This window comes from Macaca thibetana, chromosome 7 (genome assembly GCF_024542745.1).
Source record: "Macaca thibetana thibetana isolate TM-01 chromosome 7, ASM2454274v1, whole genome shotgun sequence".
In the NCBI taxonomy this organism is placed as follows: domain Eukaryota; kingdom Metazoa; phylum Chordata; class Mammalia; order Primates; family Cercopithecidae; genus Macaca; species Macaca thibetana.
The window spans coordinates 77,779,103-77,797,753 of NC_065584.1; the positions used below are offsets into that span (position 1 = coordinate 77,779,103).

The 18,651-nt window shown below is 38.8% G+C and overlaps 1 long non-coding RNA gene across 1 annotated transcript in view; it reads right to left on the bottom strand.

The window, feature by feature from the left end:
* Positions 1-18,651, bottom strand: part of LOC126959396 (uncharacterized) — a 78,876-nt gene that overhangs the window by 49,113 nt on the left and 11,112 nt on the right. The window contains exon 2 of the long non-coding RNA XR_007727526.1: positions 18,320-18,375. This is a non-coding gene — a long non-coding RNA (uncharacterized LOC126959396). The remainder of the gene's footprint in view (positions 1-18,319; positions 18,376-18,651) is intronic.

Consider the following 18,651-nt stretch of genomic DNA (forward strand, 5'->3'; position numbering starts at 1 on the left):
CACACACACACACACACATCACACATTTTGAATAATGTGAATACGTACTCACTGTTGCTTAAATCTCAGGCTAATGTTGCCATTTTACATTAATGCATTTTTTACTAATGTTAGAATGGCAGCCTTTCCATGGCATGTCATTAAAATGCAAATAAGTGATTCTATTACAGAATATAAACTATGATCTCATCTCTCCACATTCAAAGTGAATAGGTATCACATTCATTCACTTTCCAAAGACAAGTCAAATATATATACATATGTATATGTATATGTGTATATATATATGCCTTAGTGAGGAAAAGGCTAGTAATATATACATATTCTTCATCTTTCAGTGAAGCTTCTAGGCACCTATACAGTCTAGAGCTTGTTGTGATGCCCCTTCTAAAATGAGACACACATTGTTATGCTCACCACAAAGGAAGAGGCACAATTTTGTGGATCTCTGGATATTGGAAGTCACATATATTAAGTTTGAACATATTGCTGTAACTTATTTGTTGGTAATCCATAAGGCAGTTTTGAGTGATGTCAAGAGCATTTCCTAACAGGTGCAGCTGCAGTGTAAACTGCCTTGCCACCCAGGCATTAGGAGCCAGAAGACCCATCTGTATTCAGAGAGTCTGTGGCAGGAAGAGAGGATCTATGGAATACCTGGCAACCCCTGATAGGAAAGCCCTTAGGGTTTTTTAGTAAGATCATATCCTCTTGATTTAACCATTTTCCATTTGCAAATCAGCTCCTAGCTTGCTTCAGCAGAGATTTAAGACTTCACCAATGGACTTCCAGTGACTATGCAATTTGAACCACCTACATTATGATCTACAATTACTAAATTGTATAGTACAGTGATGCTCCAATATTAAATGAGAAATGGAATGTAAGATTGAGCTTTAGCATATCTGAGGCTCTACTAAATTGAATGAATGTGTGGCTCAGTATCCCATGGATTCTGCTACTAGTGCTTTGCCCACTTTTTGCTTAACTTGCAATCAGGGCTCAGTATAGCAGGCTGACATGTTCCAGAAAGTAGATAACCAGTGATTATAGCTCTACTTAGAGGTGACCCTGAAAGACAGAATTAAGGAAAGTCCTCCAAAGGAACAGAACACCTAGTTGTCTAGTTGGTAGGGAAAGAGAGATGGCTGCAGGTACAGATTTATGTTGCTTCATAAGAGCAGCCAATAAGGTTATTAGTTGGTCAGGGACATGGAAAGAACAACATTGAAAAAATAGTAACAAGGAGGAAATAGGGAGGGACATGTGGATGAACTTCTTGGAACAGATATATTCCATGCAATTGTCACCAGAGGGCATTCACTGTGGAGAAAGATTTTAATCAATAAGTAAAAACGCCTGACCCATGGATATTAGTCAATTTTTAATTCCAGCTACTCTTAATGCTTGTTGAATGGGCCTATGAACAAAGGTCCCACAGGGTGAGCACAGGGCCTTGCATGAACTCAACAATATGGATTTTCCTTCACTAAGGCTAAACACTGACTGCCCCATTCCTAGCCCCACACACAGTCTCTTAATTCACTCCTGAATTTCACATCCTCCCTGAGAGATAGGCCTACCATGGCAGATAAAAAAAGTTGATGCAACAGAAAGACTAGTGCTCAGAAGACAGCTTCTAACCACTCTACATGTGTGTGCAGCATCTTCTCCCTCTCCCCATTATTTCCTTTAAGTGATATAGTGTATAGATTATGGCTATCTGGGATTGGTTTTCTACTTATTTCATAATTTACATAGAAGATAATAATTCATGTCTTTTTAGAAGTGAGGCATTTTAAAGGAAACTAAAAATCTCTGCTAAGCTGTCATTTAAAAAAATTTATTTGACTTGCTGCTATATATACTTGAAAAATAAAGTTGCAGAATACAAATCTCTACTGATTTGGACATTGAAGGTGTTTCAAATGACCCTCTTAGCTTTCCAAAGTCCATGCTCTGACCCTATCTTCATGAGAATTTGAATGCCTTTATTAAGCAAATTTAGAAAAGCTTAGATTTGGACACACCATCTTAGAAGTTATCTAGCTGATTGGTTTTTTACAAATAGGAAATTGGTTATTTACAAATAGGAAATTTGAATCTTAATCAGATACTCTAACTGATGAAGGTCATACGGACTTCAAAATTGGGGCTGAGACCCACTCTTCTGATTCCAGACTACCCAGGATAATTTAGATGGGAATGTTTGCCTGGCATCCCTAAATCATACTCTCCTATTTTCATAAACAGACTAACCAATATAATTAGCCAATTAACAAAAAAAAAAAAAAAAAAGAAAGAAAAGGAAGCCACGTGTTTTTATTTGGAGATGAGAGCATCCAGTTTCACATCACTACTGAACACATAAGAGTATCCTTTTTCTTTCCCTTAGTATATACTAATAGTATGTGTTCACGTGAGAGTCTGATGTGACATCTGTCAGCAACTCTGCCCCTTCAGAATTCAAGTTTTCTCAAATCAACAGAGCTATCCATGAAGTCTAGTGGTAGGTGGGTACAGCTCATACATTTCATTACCAGGAAGTTAGAATTTGACAAGAGGTAAGGGAGACATGCAGTCACTGTCACTTTTGTCTGAGTTCAAGATATATAATGATGCTAGCATTGGATGATATCTTAATCTTCCTCTTTTTTTTTTTTGTGAAAATTCAGTCTTATAAACTACAAAAGAAGAAGAAAGTGTATTTATGTATATTTACTTATATAAACATATATCTGTATATATACACACATATATGTATGTATATGTGTGTATATACACACATATGTATGTATATGTGTATATATACACACATATATTTTTTCATCCAGCAGAAAAATCGCAGGCTAATTTCCTCTCCTTGAACCATAATTTATTGGCCCCATAACTTATTTGGTTTTAATTTCCTTATTTAGGTTTCCAAAAAGTAGTTGTCATTTAGAGGCTGAATTTTTATTTTGTAAGAAGGTCCTATGAGCTCCTTAAATTTACGTTGCTTGAGCTGTGAAAATGCTTATAAAAATAAACCTACTTTGTTTAATCTGCCCTAGTTGTTGAAAAACTGCATCTGATTCGTGCTTTTGTTTTACATTGTCTTTGCCTTTATTTTTCTGATAAAGCCCATAAATTTTGCTAAATTTTTGTAACAAACATACTATCATTTTAACTCATTGCCATTGTAATCTGTGCCTCTCTATTTAGTTCACAAGGTATCTTTTGGGATATTTAGGGACTAAAAACTAAGATTAAACAGGGAATATAATTTTGGTTCTTGAATTTATTGACAAAATATTACACCTATAGCAATATTATTCTTTATTTCATTGTGTCCTATCCAAATATTTTTTTAAATTTTTAAGATATTAATTGTATTCACTTGAACAATATGAACTTTTGTATACTTTTTAATGAATCCCTTTATCTGCCAATTCTTGATTAAAGTATATATATTAAATCAATTAATCAAATCTCATTTTGTTTCTATCTTTTTTATATTAGCATCAGCAATACAAAATAGTTTCCAGATGGACTGCCTTGGTGACTGCTTGATGCCAGCTAGCCTCTTAAATACAAATGGAAAAGCCACCTGATTTGATCAGAAAATTTACTTCTTTTTTTTTTTTTTTTTTTTTTTTTGAGATGGAGTCTTGCTCTGTCGCCCAGGCTGGAGTGCAGTGGCCGGATCTCAGCTCACTGCAAGCTCTGCCTCCTAGGTTCACGCCATTCTCCTGCCTCAGTCTCCCAAGTAGCTGGGACTACAGGCGCCAGCTACCTCGCCCAGCTAGTTTTTTTTTTTTTTTTGTATTTTTTAGTAGAGATGGGGTTTCACCGTGTTAGCCAGGATGGTCTTGATCTCCTGACCTCGTGATCCGCCCGTCTCGGCCTCCCAAAGTGCTGAGATTACAGGCTTGAGCCACTGCGCCCGGCCCAGAAAATTTACTTCTAACAACTTTATGTCCATTTAAATTGAAAACTCATTACTAGTTATGGTTTTAAAAGTAATTGAGAATGATTTCCTTTAAGATCATATGGCTTCAATTCCATCTTCTATTTCAAATGCACTAAACTATTAACATGTATTTAGAACAATTGTTAAAAGAGTAATTTCTTCTTTTGGCGGGGAGTGTCTAACACTTCTGCCCTTAAGGGTTGTGCTGGGTGTTCATTAGTATTTGTCAGCTATGTGGCCTGATTCCTATCTGTGAAACTTACAGTCTAGTTGTAGGGATCTACCTACATGGATGAAAGCAATCATAAAATAGATAAGAGATACACAGTTATGGACAAACAAGAATATAGTCCAGTGTTGAAACATATGGTTCTGATTGTGACTTAATATATCTTCATCTATATCTATGTCTATCTATATACATATAAATATATAAATGTATATATACACATTATTTTATTTTATTTTACTTTAAGTTCTGGGGTACATGTGCAGAATGTGCAGGTTTGTTGCATAGGTGTACATGTGCCATGGCAGATTGCTGCACCTATCAACCTGTCATCTAGGTTTTAAGCCCTGCATGCATTAGGTATTTGTCCTAATGCTCTCCCTCCACTAGCCCTCCACCCCTAGACAGGGCCCAGTGTGTGATGTTCCCCTCCCTCTGTTCATGTGTTCTCATTGTTCAACTCCGACTTATGAGTGAGGATATGCAGTGTTTGGTTTTCCATTCCTGTGTTAGTTTGCTGAGAATGATGGTTTCTAGCTTCATCCATGTCCCTGCAAAGGACATAAACTCATTCTTTTTTATGGCTGCATAGTATTCCATGGTGTATATGTGCCACATTTTCTTTATCCAGTCTATCATTGATGGGCATTTGGGTTGGTTCCAAGTCTTTGCTATTGCAAATAGTGCTGCAATAAATATATGGGTGCATGTATCTTTATAACAGAATGATTTATAATCCTTTGAGTATATACCCAGTAATGGGATTTCTGTTTCTAGATCCTTGGGGAATCGTCATGCTGTCTTCCACAATGGTTGAACTAATTTATACTCCCATCAACAGTGTAAAAGCATTCCCATTTCTCCAAATCCTTGCCAGCATCTGCTGTTTCTTGACTTTTTAATGATCACCATTCTAACTGGCATGAGATGGTATCTCATTGTGGTTTTGATTTGCATTTCTCTAACGATCAGTGATGATGGGCTTTCTTTCATGTTTGTTGGCCACATAAATGTAATTTTTGAAGAAGTGTTTGTTCATATCCTTCACCCACTTTTTGATGGGGTTGTCTTTTTCTTGTAAATTTGTCTCAGTTCCTTGTAGATTCTGGATATTAGACCTTTGTCAGATGGATAGATTGCAAAAATTTTCTCCCATTCTGTAGGTTGCCTGTTTACAGTGATGATAGTTTCTTTTGCTGTGTAGAAGCTATTTTGTTTAATTAGATCACATTTGTCAATTTTGGTTTTTGTTGTAATTGCTTTTGCTATTTTAGTCATGAAGTCTTTGCCCATGCCTATATCCTGAATGGTATTGCCTAGGTTTTCTTCTAGGGTTTTTTGTTTTAGGTTTTATGTTTAAGTCTTCAATCTGTCTTGAGTTAATTTTTGTATAAGGTGTAAGGAAGGGGTCTAGTTTCTGTTTTCTCCATATAGGCAGCCAGTTTTCCCAGCACCAATTGTTAAATAGGGAATCCTTTCCCCATTGCTTGTTTTTGTCAGGTTTGTTGAAGATCAGATGGTTGTAGATGTGTAGTGTTATTTCTGAGGCCTCTATTCTTTTCCATTGGTCTATATGTCTGTTTTGGTACCAGTACCATGCTGTTTTGGTTACCGTAGCCTTGTAGTACAGTTTGAAGTCAGGTAGTGTAATGCCTCCAGCTTTGTTATTTTTGCTTAGGATTGTCTTGGCTCTAGGGGCTTTTTTTGGTTCCATATGAAATCTAAGTAGTTTTTTCTAATTCTGTGAAGAAAGTCAATGGTAGCTTGATGGGAATAGCATTGAATCTATAAATTACTTTGGGCAGTATGGCCATTTTCACAATATTGATTCTTCCTATCCATGAGAATGGAATTTTTTTTTATTTGTTTGTGTCCTCTCTTATTTCCTTGAGTAGTGTTTTGTAGTTATCCTTGAAGAGGTCCTTCACGTCTCTTGTAAGTTGTATTCCTAGGTATTTTATTCTCTTTGTAGCAATTGTGAATGGGAGTTCACTCATAATTTGGCTCTCTGCTTCTCTGTTATTGGTATATAGGAATGCTTCTGATTTTTTCACATTGATTTTGTATCCTGAGACTTTGCTGAAGTTGCTTATCAGCCTAAGGGGTTTGGGGGCTGAGACAATGGGGTTTTCTAAATGTTCTAAATATGTATATGTTCTAAATATACAATCATGTCATCTGCAAACAGAGACAATTTGACTTCCTCTCTTCCTATTTGATATCCTATATTTCTTTCTCTTGCCTGATTCTCCAACCAGAACTTCCAATACTGTTGGGAACAAACCCCCCAAAATCTGGCCATAAACTGGCCCCAAAACTGGCCATAAACAAAATCTCTGCAGCACTGTGACATATTTGTAATGGCCATAACGCCCATGCTGGAAGGTTGTGGGTTTACAGGAATGAGGGCAAGGAACACCTGGCCCGCCCAGGGCGAAAAACTGCTTAAAGGCATTCTTAAGTCACAAACAATAGCATGAGTGATCTGTGCCTTAAGGATATGCTCCTACCGCAGTTAACTAGCCCAACCTATTCCTTTAATTCAACCCATCCCTTCGTCTCCCATAAGGGATACTTTTAGTTAATTTAATATCTACAGAAACAATGCTAATGAGTGGCTTGCTGTTAATAAATAAGTGGGTAAATCTCTGTTCAGGGCTTTCAGCTCTAAAGGCTGTGAGACCCCTGCTTTCCCACTTCACACTTCGATATTTCTGTGTGTGTGTCTTTAATTCCTCTAGCATGGCTGCGTTAAGGTCTTCCTGACTGAGCTGGTCTCGGCACAATACTGTGTTGAATACGATAGGCGAAAGAGGGCATCTTTGCCTTGTGCCAGGTTTCAAAGGCAATGCTTCCAGCTTTTGCCCATTTAATATGATATTAGCTATGGCTTTGTCATAAGTAGCTCTTATTATATTGAGATATGTTCCATCAATACCTAGTTTATTGAGAGTTTTTGGCATGAAGGGGCATTGAATTATATCAAAGGCCTTTTCTGCATCTATTGAGATAATCCTGTGGTTTTTGTCATTGATTCTGTTTATGTGATGGATTACCTTTATTGATTTGTGTATGTTGAACCAGCCTTGCATCCCAAGGATGAAGCCAACTTGATCATGGTGGATAAGCTTTTTGATGTGCTGCTGGATTCGGATTGCCACTATGTTATTGAGGATTTTCATATCGATGTTCATCAGGAACATTAGCCTGAAATTTTCTTTTTTGTGTGTGTGTCTCGGCCAGATTTGGTATCAGGATGATGCCAGTCTCATAAAATGACTTAGGGAGGAGTCCCTCTTTTTCTATTGTTTGGAATAGTTTCAGAAGAATGGTACCAGCTCCTCTTTATACCTCTGGTAGTATTCACTTGTGAATCTGTTTGGTCCTGGACTTTTTTTGGTTGGTAGGCTATTAATTACTAACTCAATTTCAGAACTTGTTATTGGTTTATTGAGGGATTTGACTTCTTCCTGGTTTACTCTTGGGAGAGTGTGTGTGTCCAGGAATGTATCCATTTCTTCTAGATTTTCCAGTTTATTTGTGTAGAGGTGTTTATAGTACTCTCTGATGGTAGTTTGTATTTCTGTGGGATCAGTGGTGATATCTCTTTTGTCATTTTTTGTGTCTATTTATTTTTTCTGTCTTTTCTTCTTTATTAGCCTAGCAAGCAATCTATCTGTTTTGTTAATCTTTTAAAAAAATCAGCTCCTGGATTCATTAACTTTTTGAAGGGTTTTGGTGTCTCTCTCTCCTTCAGTTCTGCTCTTATCTTAGTTATTTCTTGCCTTCTGCTAGCTTTTGAATTTGTTTGCTCTTGCTTCTCTAGTTCTTTTCATTGTGATGTTCAGGTGTTGATTTCAGATCTTTCTAGCTTTCTGATGCGGGCATTTAGTGCTATAAATTTCCCTGTTAACATTACTTTACCTGTGTCCCAGAGATTCTGGTACGTTTTGTCTTTGTTCTCATCAGTTTCAAATAACTTTTTTATTTATGCCTTAATTTCATTATTTACCAAGCAGTCATTCAGGTGCAGATTGTTCAATTTCCATGTAGTTGTGAAATTTTGAGTGAGTTTCTTAATCCTGAGTTCTAATTTGATTGCACTGTGGTCTGAGCTGTTTGTTATTATTTCCATTCTTTTGCATTTGCTGAGGAGTGTTTTACTTCCAATTATGTGGTCAATTTTAGAATAAATGCTATGTGGCGCTGAAAAGAATGTATATTCTGTTGATTTGTGGGGGAGAGTTCTGTAGATGGCTATTAGGTCCGCTTGATCCAGAGCTGAGTTCAAGTCCTGAATATCCTTGTTAATTTTCCGTCTCATTGATCCGTCTGATATTGACAGTTGGGTGTTAAAGTCTCCCACTACTATTGTGTGGGAGTTTAAGACTCTTTGTAGGTCTCTAAAAACTGCTTGATGAATCTGGGTGCTCCTGTATTGGGTGCATATATACTTAGGAGAGTTAGCTCTTCTTGTTGCATTGATCCATTTACCATTATGTAATGCCCTTCTTTGTCTGTTTTGATCTTTGTTGGTTTCAAGTCTGTTTTACCAGAGACAAGGATTGCAACCCCTGCCTTTTTTTAAATTTCCATTTGCTTGGTAAATATTTCTCCATCCCTTTATTTTGAGTCTATGTGTCTTTGCATGTGAGATGGATGCCCTGAATACCAATGGGTCTTGACTCTTTATCTAATTTGCCAGTCTGTGTCTTTTAATTGGGGCATTTAGCCCATTTACATTTAAGGTTAACATTGTCATATGTGAATTGGATCCTGTCATCATGATACTAGCTGGTTATTTTGCACATTATTTGAAGCAGTTTCATCATAGTGTCATTGATCTTTATATTTTGGTGTGTTTTTGCAGTGGCCAGTACTGGTTTTTCCTTTCCATATTTAGTGCTTCCTTCGGGAGCTCTTGTAAGGCAGGCCTGGTGGTGACAAAATCTCTCAGCATTTGCTTGTCTGGAAAGGATTTTATTTCTCCTTTGCTTATGAAGCTTAGTTTGGCTGGATATGAAATTCTGATCTGAAAATTCTTTAAGAATGTTGAATATTGGCCCCCACTCTCTTCTGGCTTGTAGGGTTTCTGCTGAGAGATCTGCTGTTAGTCTGATAGGCTTCCTTTTGTAGGTGACCTGACCTTTCTCTCTGGCTACCCTTAACATTGTTTTCCCATTTCAACCTTGGAGAATCTGACGATTATGTGTCTTGGGGTTGCTCTTCTTGAGGAGTATCTTAGTGGTGTTCTCTGTATTTCCTGAATTTGAATGTTGGCCTGTCTTGCTAGGTTAGGGAAGTTCTTCTGGATAATATCCTGAAGTGTGTTTTCCAACTTGGTTCCATTCTCCCCATCACTTTCAGGTACACCAATCAATCACAGGTTTGGTCGTTTCACACAGTCCCATATTTCTTGGAGGCTTTGTTTGTTCCTTTTCATTCTTTTTTCTCTAATCTTGTCTTCATGCCTTATTTCAATAAGTTGATCTGCCATCTCTGATACCCTTTCTTCCACTTGATTGATTTGGCTACTGATACTTGTGTATGCTTCACGAAGTTCTTGGGCTGTGTTGTTCAGCTCCATCGGGTAATTTATGTTCTCTAAACTGGTTATTCTAGTTGGCGGTTCCTGTAACCATTTATCAAGGTTCTTAGTGTCCTTGCATTGGGTTAGAACATGCTTCTTTAGCTCAAAGGAGTTTGTCATTACCCACCTTCTGAAGCCTTCTTCTGTCAATTTGTCAATCTCATTCTCCGTACAGTTTTGTGCCTTTGCTGGCGAGGAGTTGGGATCATTTGGAGGAGAAGAGGCACCCTGTTTTTTGGAATTTTCTGCCTTTTTGCGCTGGATTTTCCTAATCTTCGTGGATTTACCTACCTTTTGATCTTTGGGGCTGATGACCTTTCAATGCGCTTTTTGTGTAGGGGTCATTTTTGTTGATGTTGATGTTGTTGCTTTCTGTTTATTAGTTTTCCTTCTAACAGTCGGGCCTCTCTTCTACAGGTTTGCTGCAGTTTACTAGAGGTCCACTCCAGACCCTGTTTGCTTGGGTATCACCAGCGGAGGCTGCAGAACAACAAAGATTGCTGCCTGCTTCTTCCTCTGGAAGCTTCGTCCCAGAAGGACACCAGGCTGATGCCAGCTGGAGCTCTCCTGTGTGAGGTGTCTGTCGGCCCCCGCTGGGAGGTCTCTCCCAGTCAGGAGGCTTGGGGGGTCAGGGACCCACTTGAAGAGGCAGTCTGTCCCTAAGCAGAGCTTGAGCACTATGCTTGGAGAACACTCCTTGTCAGGATCAGCTGCTCTCTTCAGAGCTGGCAGGCAGGAATGTTTAAGTCTGTTGAAGCTGTCCCCACAGCCACCCCTTCCCCTAGGTGCTCTGTCCCAGGGAGATAGGAGTTTTGTCTATAAGCCCCTGACTGGAGCTGCTGCCTTTCTTTCAGAGATGCCCTGCCCAGTGAGGAGGAATCTAGACAGGCAGTCTGGCCACAGCCACTTTGCCACACTGTGTTGAGTTCTGCCCAGTCCAAACTTCCAGGCCCCCTTAGCACTATCAGGGGAAAACCACCTACTCAAGCCTCAGTAATGGTGGATGCCCCTCCTCCTACCAAGCTCTGTCATCCCAGGTTGACTTCAGACTGCGGTGCTGGCAGTGAGAATTTCAAGCCAGTGGTTCTTATCTTGCTGGGCACCATGGGAGTGGGACCTGCTCGCTGAGCAAGATCACTTGGCTCCCTGGCTTCAGCCCCCTTTCCAGACGAGTGAACAGTTCTGTCCCACTGGGGTTCCAGGAGCCACCGGGGTTTAAAAAAAAAAAAAAAAAAAAGGCAGCTCAGTGTCTGCCCAAATAGCCACCCAGTTTTGTGCTTGAAACCCAGGACCCTGGTAGTGTAGGCACACTAGGGAATCTCCTGATCCGCAAATTGCAAAAACCCTGGGAAAAGCATAGTACCCAGGCCAGATAGCATGTCCCTCACAGCTTCCCTTGGCTGGAGGAGGGAGGTCCCTGGCTCCTTACACTTCCCGGTGAGGTGATGCCCCACTTTGCTTCTACTTGCCCTTGGCGGGCTGCACCCACTGCCTAACCAGTCCCATTGAGATGAACTGGGTACCTCTAATGGAAATGCAGAAATTACCTGCCTTCTGCATTTGCTGGGAGCTGCAGACCGGAGCCATTTTGCCAATTGAGTAATTTCTTTCAACTTAGTTTTCTAATCAATTGTTAAAACATGCATAATTATTTAAATATTGGCATATGTAAATTTGGAAGTACGGCAGTATGGAATAAACTATTTAAGCCAACATTTGAGGGGTAATGCATGTAAGACCAGGTGTGATTCTCACTTAATATCAGGCTCATCAGTCTATGCAGTTCCATTTTCAATACTGACATGCATAAACAACAGATGCAAAACCTATATACATTCAATAAATTTTTTATTACATTATTATCCTCATTATGGAAGAGTTGTATCTGTCTACATAAACACATGCACATGCACAACAGTTAAGGAAAGTGATTCTAAGTCACCTAAATACCTAAAATACACAGACCAAAGATGTTTTTGTACCGAACAGGGTTTGAGATTAAAAGAAAATATCGGCTGGGTGCGGTGGCTCACACCTATAGTCCCAGTGATACGGGACGGGGGCTGTGCTAGGTAGAGAAAGGCGGGTCCCTGGCTAGGGCTCTACTCCCACGGAGCTAGGTGAGGACAGGCACTCCTGCTTTGGTGCCCAAAATGTTGAATTTTCCAAGACCACGCTGGGCCAACACACCCTCATCCTGAGCCTTAAAAACCAAAGACCCTAGCGGACAGACACACAAGTGGCTGGATGTGGAGAGGCGCACCTTGGCGGAAGAAGACAGAAGTGGCTGCTCACAACAGTAGGCTGCAGAAGAGCATGCACCGGAAGGCCGACAGGCGGGCAGGCCAGCAGGCCGGTGACTGGCAGAAGGACTCGGAGTTTGGCACCAGTGGTCTAAGACGAGTCAGGCCGTTGAGCTGCCCAACTCCAGGGGAAAACCATCGCCTTTCTGGCTCCCCTATCAGGTGAGAGCTACTCCCACTCAATAAAACTTTGCACTCATTCTCCGAGCCCACATGTGATCCAATTCTTCCAGCTCACCAAGTCAAGAACCCTGAATGCAGAAAGCCCTCTGTCCTTGCAACAAGGTAGAGGGTCTAATTGAGCTGGTTAACACAAGCCGCCTATAGAGGGCAAAACTAAAAAAAGCACACACCCACTGGGGCTTCAGGAGCTGTAAACATTCACCCCTAGACACTGCTGTGGGTTGAAGCCCCACAGCCTGCTCGTCTGTGTGCTCCCCTAGATGTCTGAGCAGCAAAGCACTGAAGAAGCCAGTCACACCCCCGTCGCATGTCCTGTGAAGGGGACAAGGGGGCCTTTCCCCTTTCACCAGCACTTTGGGAGGCTGAGGTGGGTGGATCACCCTGAGGTCAGGAGTTGGAGACCAGTCTGGCCAATATGATGGAACCCTGTCTCTACTAAAAACACAAAAAAATTAGCTGGGCGTGCTGACAGGTGCCTGTAATCCCGGCTACTTGGGGCGGGTGGTGGGGCGGGGGTCGGTTCTGAAGCAGGAGAATCGCTTTAACCTGAGAAGCGGAGGTTGCAGTGAGCCAAGATCGTCCCACTGCACTCCAGCTTGGGCAACAGAGTGAGACCCCATCTCAAAAAAAACAGATAATAATAATAATAATATTAAAGAAAGTGTTCTACTGATTGCCTATGGCACAATTGTTCATTTGTGCTCCTTTTTTTTGTTTTGTTTTACAAAGAAACATTACAGCTATGAATTTTAAAAGCTTTTTTTAGTCTCTGTCAGTATAGTGGTAATTCTCTTTAATTATCTTTAAAATTCAGAGGCCAAACTATGTGGCATAGGACATGTCAGGATCATCCCTAGAGTCAAGACTCTGATGTTCATGGCTAAAATCAGATGTAAGACTCAAATGATCAAACTACACAACAATTAGCAGGAAAACATTAACATGGCATTATTTATTCTCATCATAATATTTTAGGCATTTTTAAAATCCCTTCAGGAAAGACTGACTAAAAAGAGTGGAACTTACTTTGAATTTAGAAATTCTGAAGGGCGGGTTTGACTATTGACTCTAGAGATTTACAAAAAGACAGACTTTTGTGGAAAATATACATCCTCAGTGTCTCAAAGCATGTGTTAGGTAATTGTATGCTCCCCTTGCTAACAATGAATGTTTGTTTCCCCGCAAAATTCATATGTTGAAACCTTGACCCCCAAGGTGATGTATTAGGAGGTGGGGACTTTGGTAGGTGATTAGGTCTCCAGGGCAGGGCCCCTTATGAATGGGATTGGTGCCCTTATAAGAGAGACCCTGGAGAGCTTTCTCACCCCTTTCAAGAAGATGGTCATCTATGAACCAGGAAGTGGGCCCCCGCCAGGCACCAAAAATGCCAGCATTGTGATCTTGAACTTCCCAGCCTCCAAATATTTCTCACAGTTTTATAGGCTGGGAATGTCTAAGATCAGCTATTGAGTCTATTCTGTTGCAATGGCCCAAACATACTAAGACAGATTCTGACCTCTTTGGTGCTCTCTGCAACACTGCCTCACACATTAGTCCCCATTCTTGGGCATTTTCAAGCTATTCTGTTCCACAAGGTTCTTTCCCGCTTCCTTCAGCCACACACACATCTTTCCCATTCAGAAAATAACTTCCCTCAACCAGTCTCCACCTCCAGTTACTACTGCTCCCCTCTCATTCCCTTTACCACCAGCTATCTGGTAGTTTATATCGTCTGAATTCATTTCCTCAAGTATTGATTGCCTAGTAGTCCTTTTACAATCTGGATTCTGCTTCTAGCACTTTTCTGAAAACTGCTTTCACTAAGGTCATTAGTAAGATGCTCCAGGAGATTATGATTGCTCACAGTGTCAAAGGCTGTCAGATAGGATGGCAGTTGAATCTGGACCTCCACATGTGGCAATGAGTAAAAAGACAACCTAGGCTTCCCAAAGTAGCACGTTTAGGGGTCATGAAATAGTCTGTATTACCAAAAGTAAGGAGACATTTACTAACATCCTCAGATACATAGCCTCTGATTCAACGAGAGGTTAAACATTAAGGTTTCACTTATACAGGAGAAAGAAAAAAACAACATTCAAGAATATTACCCAGTCAAATTAAGGATAAGGACATTCTGACATAATCAAGGAAGCTGAAAATAGAAAAATCATATTTTTAAGGAAAAAGTATCCCAAAATAATTGAGAAATGAAGCAAAATTAATAGCTGAAGAATAGGGGGCTTGTAGGAACTTAAATAAAATGACAAATGATGAAACAAGGCAAAAATAAAATCAGTCTAAATGATTCAAAGTTTCAATACAAAACTAACATCAAAAATGAATTGCACAAAAGGAGCTATGTAATATAAAAATCATATTTAAATACAATTGTCTAGGTCAAAAAATAGATTATATTAACAAAGAGTAATACAAGGAGTAAAAAAAGAAGTTTGCGAAATTCAAGCTGACCAAAGATATAAGCAAATAGTTTATGACTAAAAATGTATAAGAATTTAAATAAAAAGAAAAATTTTTATCTGGAGTTTTAAAAACTGATTGCATGCAATTATATGATCTATCCTATAACAGCCTGACATATAAAATGCACATATTTTGACCTCTGGTCCCAGATGGTTTCAAGTTATAGATATAATATATGACTCTCTTTTATTGGAACTAACATTCCAATTGTTTTTTTAAAGGCAGAAAAAATATATCAAACAATACAAATATTTTAAAAGTAGTTTTTGTAGATTAAGCAGAATTTGAGGTAAAAAATATTAAAAAGTATACAACACAATGAAAATAAGTTATGAATCATGAAGTACAGAAAGTATGAAAATATATAAAGCAAAATATTTCAGGAATACAAGTATTCATTGATAAAAATGCAGTAGAAGAGATCACACTATTCTATCAATCTTTGACAAATTAAAGTATACATAAGGGTACAGAAGATATAAATAATATGACTAGAAAGTTTGATTTCAGAAATTACAAATATATCATTTTATGCCATATAATAAAGACAATCCACCTTTTCTTTTTTGTTTTCTTTTTTTGAGACAGAGTCTCGCTCTGTCCAGGCTGGAGTGCAGTGGTGCGATCTCAGCTCACTGCAACCTCCAGCCTCCAATTCCTGGGTTCAAGTGATTCTCATGACTCAGCCTCCCAAGTAGCTGGGACTACAGGTGTGCACCCCAACACTCTGCTAATATTTTGTATTTTTAGTAGAGGTGAGGTTTCACCAGGTTGGCCAGGCTGGTCTCGAACTCCTAACCTCAGGTGATCCACCTGCCTCAGCCTCCCAAACTGCTGGGATTACAGGTGTGAGTCTGGCCAAGATTTTTATTTGAACTGCATTTAGCATATAAATTAATTTGGAGGCAATTGATACATTCACCATATTTAGTCACACACACACACACACACGCACACACACACACACACAGAGTAGGAAATATATGGCCATTCATTTAAATATTTTTCTTTTTTTTATTATTATACTTTAAGTTCTAGGGTACATGTGCATAACATGCAGGTTTGTTACATATGTATACTTGTGCCATGTTGGTGTGCTGCACCCATCAACTCATCAGCACCCATCAACTCGTCATTTACATCAGCTATAACTCCCAATGCAATCCCTCCCCCCTCCCCCCTCCCCATGATAGGCCCCGGTGTGTGATGTTCCCCTTCCTGAGTCCAAGTGATCTCATTGTTCAGTTCCCACTTATGAGTGAGAACATGTGGTGTTTGGTTTTCTGTTCTTGCGATAGTTTGCTGAGAATGATGGTTTCCAGCTGCATCCATGTCCCTACGAAGGACACAAACTCATCCTTTTTTATGGCTGCATAGTATTCCATGGTGTATATGTGCCACATTTTCTTAATCCAGTCTGTCACTGATGGACATTTGGGTTGATTCCAAGTCTTTGCTATTGTGAATAGTGCCACAATGAACATACATGTGCATGTGTCTTTATAGCAGCATGATTTATAATCCTTTGGGTATATACCCAGTAATGGGATGGCTGGGTCATATGGTACTTCTAGTTCTAGATCCTTGAGGAATCGCCACACTGTTTTCCATAATGGTTGAACTAGTTTACAATCCCACCAACAGTGTAAAAGTGTTCCTGTTTCTCCACATCCTCTCCAGCACCTGTTGTTTCCTGAATTTTTAATGATTGCCATTCTAACTGGTGTGAGATGGTATCTCATTGTGGTTTTGATTTGCATTTCTCTGATGGCCAGTGATGACGAGCATTTTTTCATGTGTCTGTTGGCTGTATGCATGTCTTCTTTTGAGAAATGTCTGTTCATATCCTTTGCCCATTTTTTGATGGGTTGTTTGTTTTTTTCTTGTAAATTTGTTTGAGTTCTTTGTAGGTTCTGGATATTAGCCCTTTGTCAGATGAGTAGATTGCAAAAATTTTCTCCCATTCTGTAGGTTGCCTGTTCACTCTGATGGTAGTTTCTTTTGCTGTGCAGAAGCTCTTTAGTTTAATTAGATCCCATTTGTCAATTTTGGCTTTTTTTGCTGTTGCTTTTGGTGTTTTAGACATGAAGTCCTTGCCCATGCCTATGTCCTGAATGGTATTACCTAGGTTTTCTTCTAGGGTTTTTATGGTATTAGGTCTAACATTTAATTTGCTTTTGTTTTCATAGAAATTCTATGCCTTTTTAATTAGTAGCTACTATTTCCTTAGGGCGCTGATGATAATCCTATTATAATCCAAGTATATATATTTTTCCAATATTTATACCACAGTTTCTCTTCCTCCAGCTCCTCCTCTACCCTTCTTTCTCTTCATTTTCCTTCCTTCCTTCTTGTTTTGGTTTGTTTCAAAGCATTAGTTTGAATTCCAGGAAAAATAGAGATGGTGCTTCCAGGCCACGTCATTCCTAAATTTAACTTTGATAGGGGTGCTTTATTAAATATAAGAGGAGAATTTGGTTAGAAATAGAAATTCTTAATCATGTTAATTTATCTTTAAGTTTAGAAAAAAAATTTCAACCTTCTTCTGGATTGTTAAACTTTTTTGATTAATACAAAAGAAACAGATTTTCCTCTTATCAACTTTCTTCTTCATTGATCATTTTGAAGTATATTTTCATTTTTTTATTGAGCATTTTACTTAGGATTTTTGAACTGATATCTATAAGTGAATTTATTACTTTTTTTGTCCTGGTTACTTTAGATGGTTGTGTTTTCTTTCTACCGTTTTAAGCATTATGTGTAGTGAATTTATTTTAATACTTTCAGCTAATAATAAAAATACCATAGAACTGCTTCAAGTTTCACTTTGTACCTATGAGTTTTCATACATAGTATATTCATTTTAATTATTTTCAAAGTTAGTGTTTTCCAATATGTTAAAGCAATGTCTTTTTAACAAACATGAAAATATTATGCCTATAAATTTTAATTGAATTCCAAAATAAATTAAATATGCCCTCCCTCTTCTGTGAATTACAGTTGTAGTTTGTAATTTAAATACTAAAGTATAGGCTGAGGTGGGTAAACCACCTAAGGTTAGGAGTTTGAGACCAGCCTGCCAACATGGTGAAACCCCATCTTTACTAAAAACAATACAAAAATTAGCTGGACATGGTTGCACCTCCTAGCTACTTGGGAGACTGAGGAGGAGAATCGCTTGAATCTGGGAGGTGGAGGTTTCAGTGAGCCGAGATTGAGCCACTGCACTTTAGCTTGGGTAACAGAGCAAGACTCTTCATAAAAAAAAAAAAAAAAAAAAAAAAAAAAATCAAAACAAAACAAAACAAACTGTATATTAACAGAATTTAAAACAATTTTAAAGTATTTTTATGTTGCTTCTGTAATAATACATGAACAAATATTACAAGAAAAAATATAAATGAAAGAAGAGTAAGGAAAAGGAACTTGCTTTACTGATACTAAAACATATTTGTAAAGTTATAATAATTAAAACATTGTAGTATAAGAATAGTTAAGTCTGCTACAAAACTAAAGACCTCGCAACAGATGTTTGTATTTTTAATCACATATGATTTGTCAGAGGAGAAATTGATACTGACCATGAGGTGAATGAAACATTAGGCCAGAAACATTAGGAAGATTCCAAGAAGAACCTCTGAAAAAACAAACATACAAAAATTATCATATGTTTCTTGGCAAGTGAAGGAATGAAAGCACTTAATGAGACAGTAGAGAGTGAATGAACTACAAGGAGAAGAATTCAAAAACTAAATACAGATGACCCTTGAACAATGCGAGGGTTACAGCACCAACCCCCAACTTCTCACAAAATTAAAAATCTGTGTATAGGCCCGGCGCGGTGGCTTATGCCTGTAATCCCAGCACTTTGGGAGGCTGAGGCGGGCAAATCACGAGGTCAGGAGATTGAGGA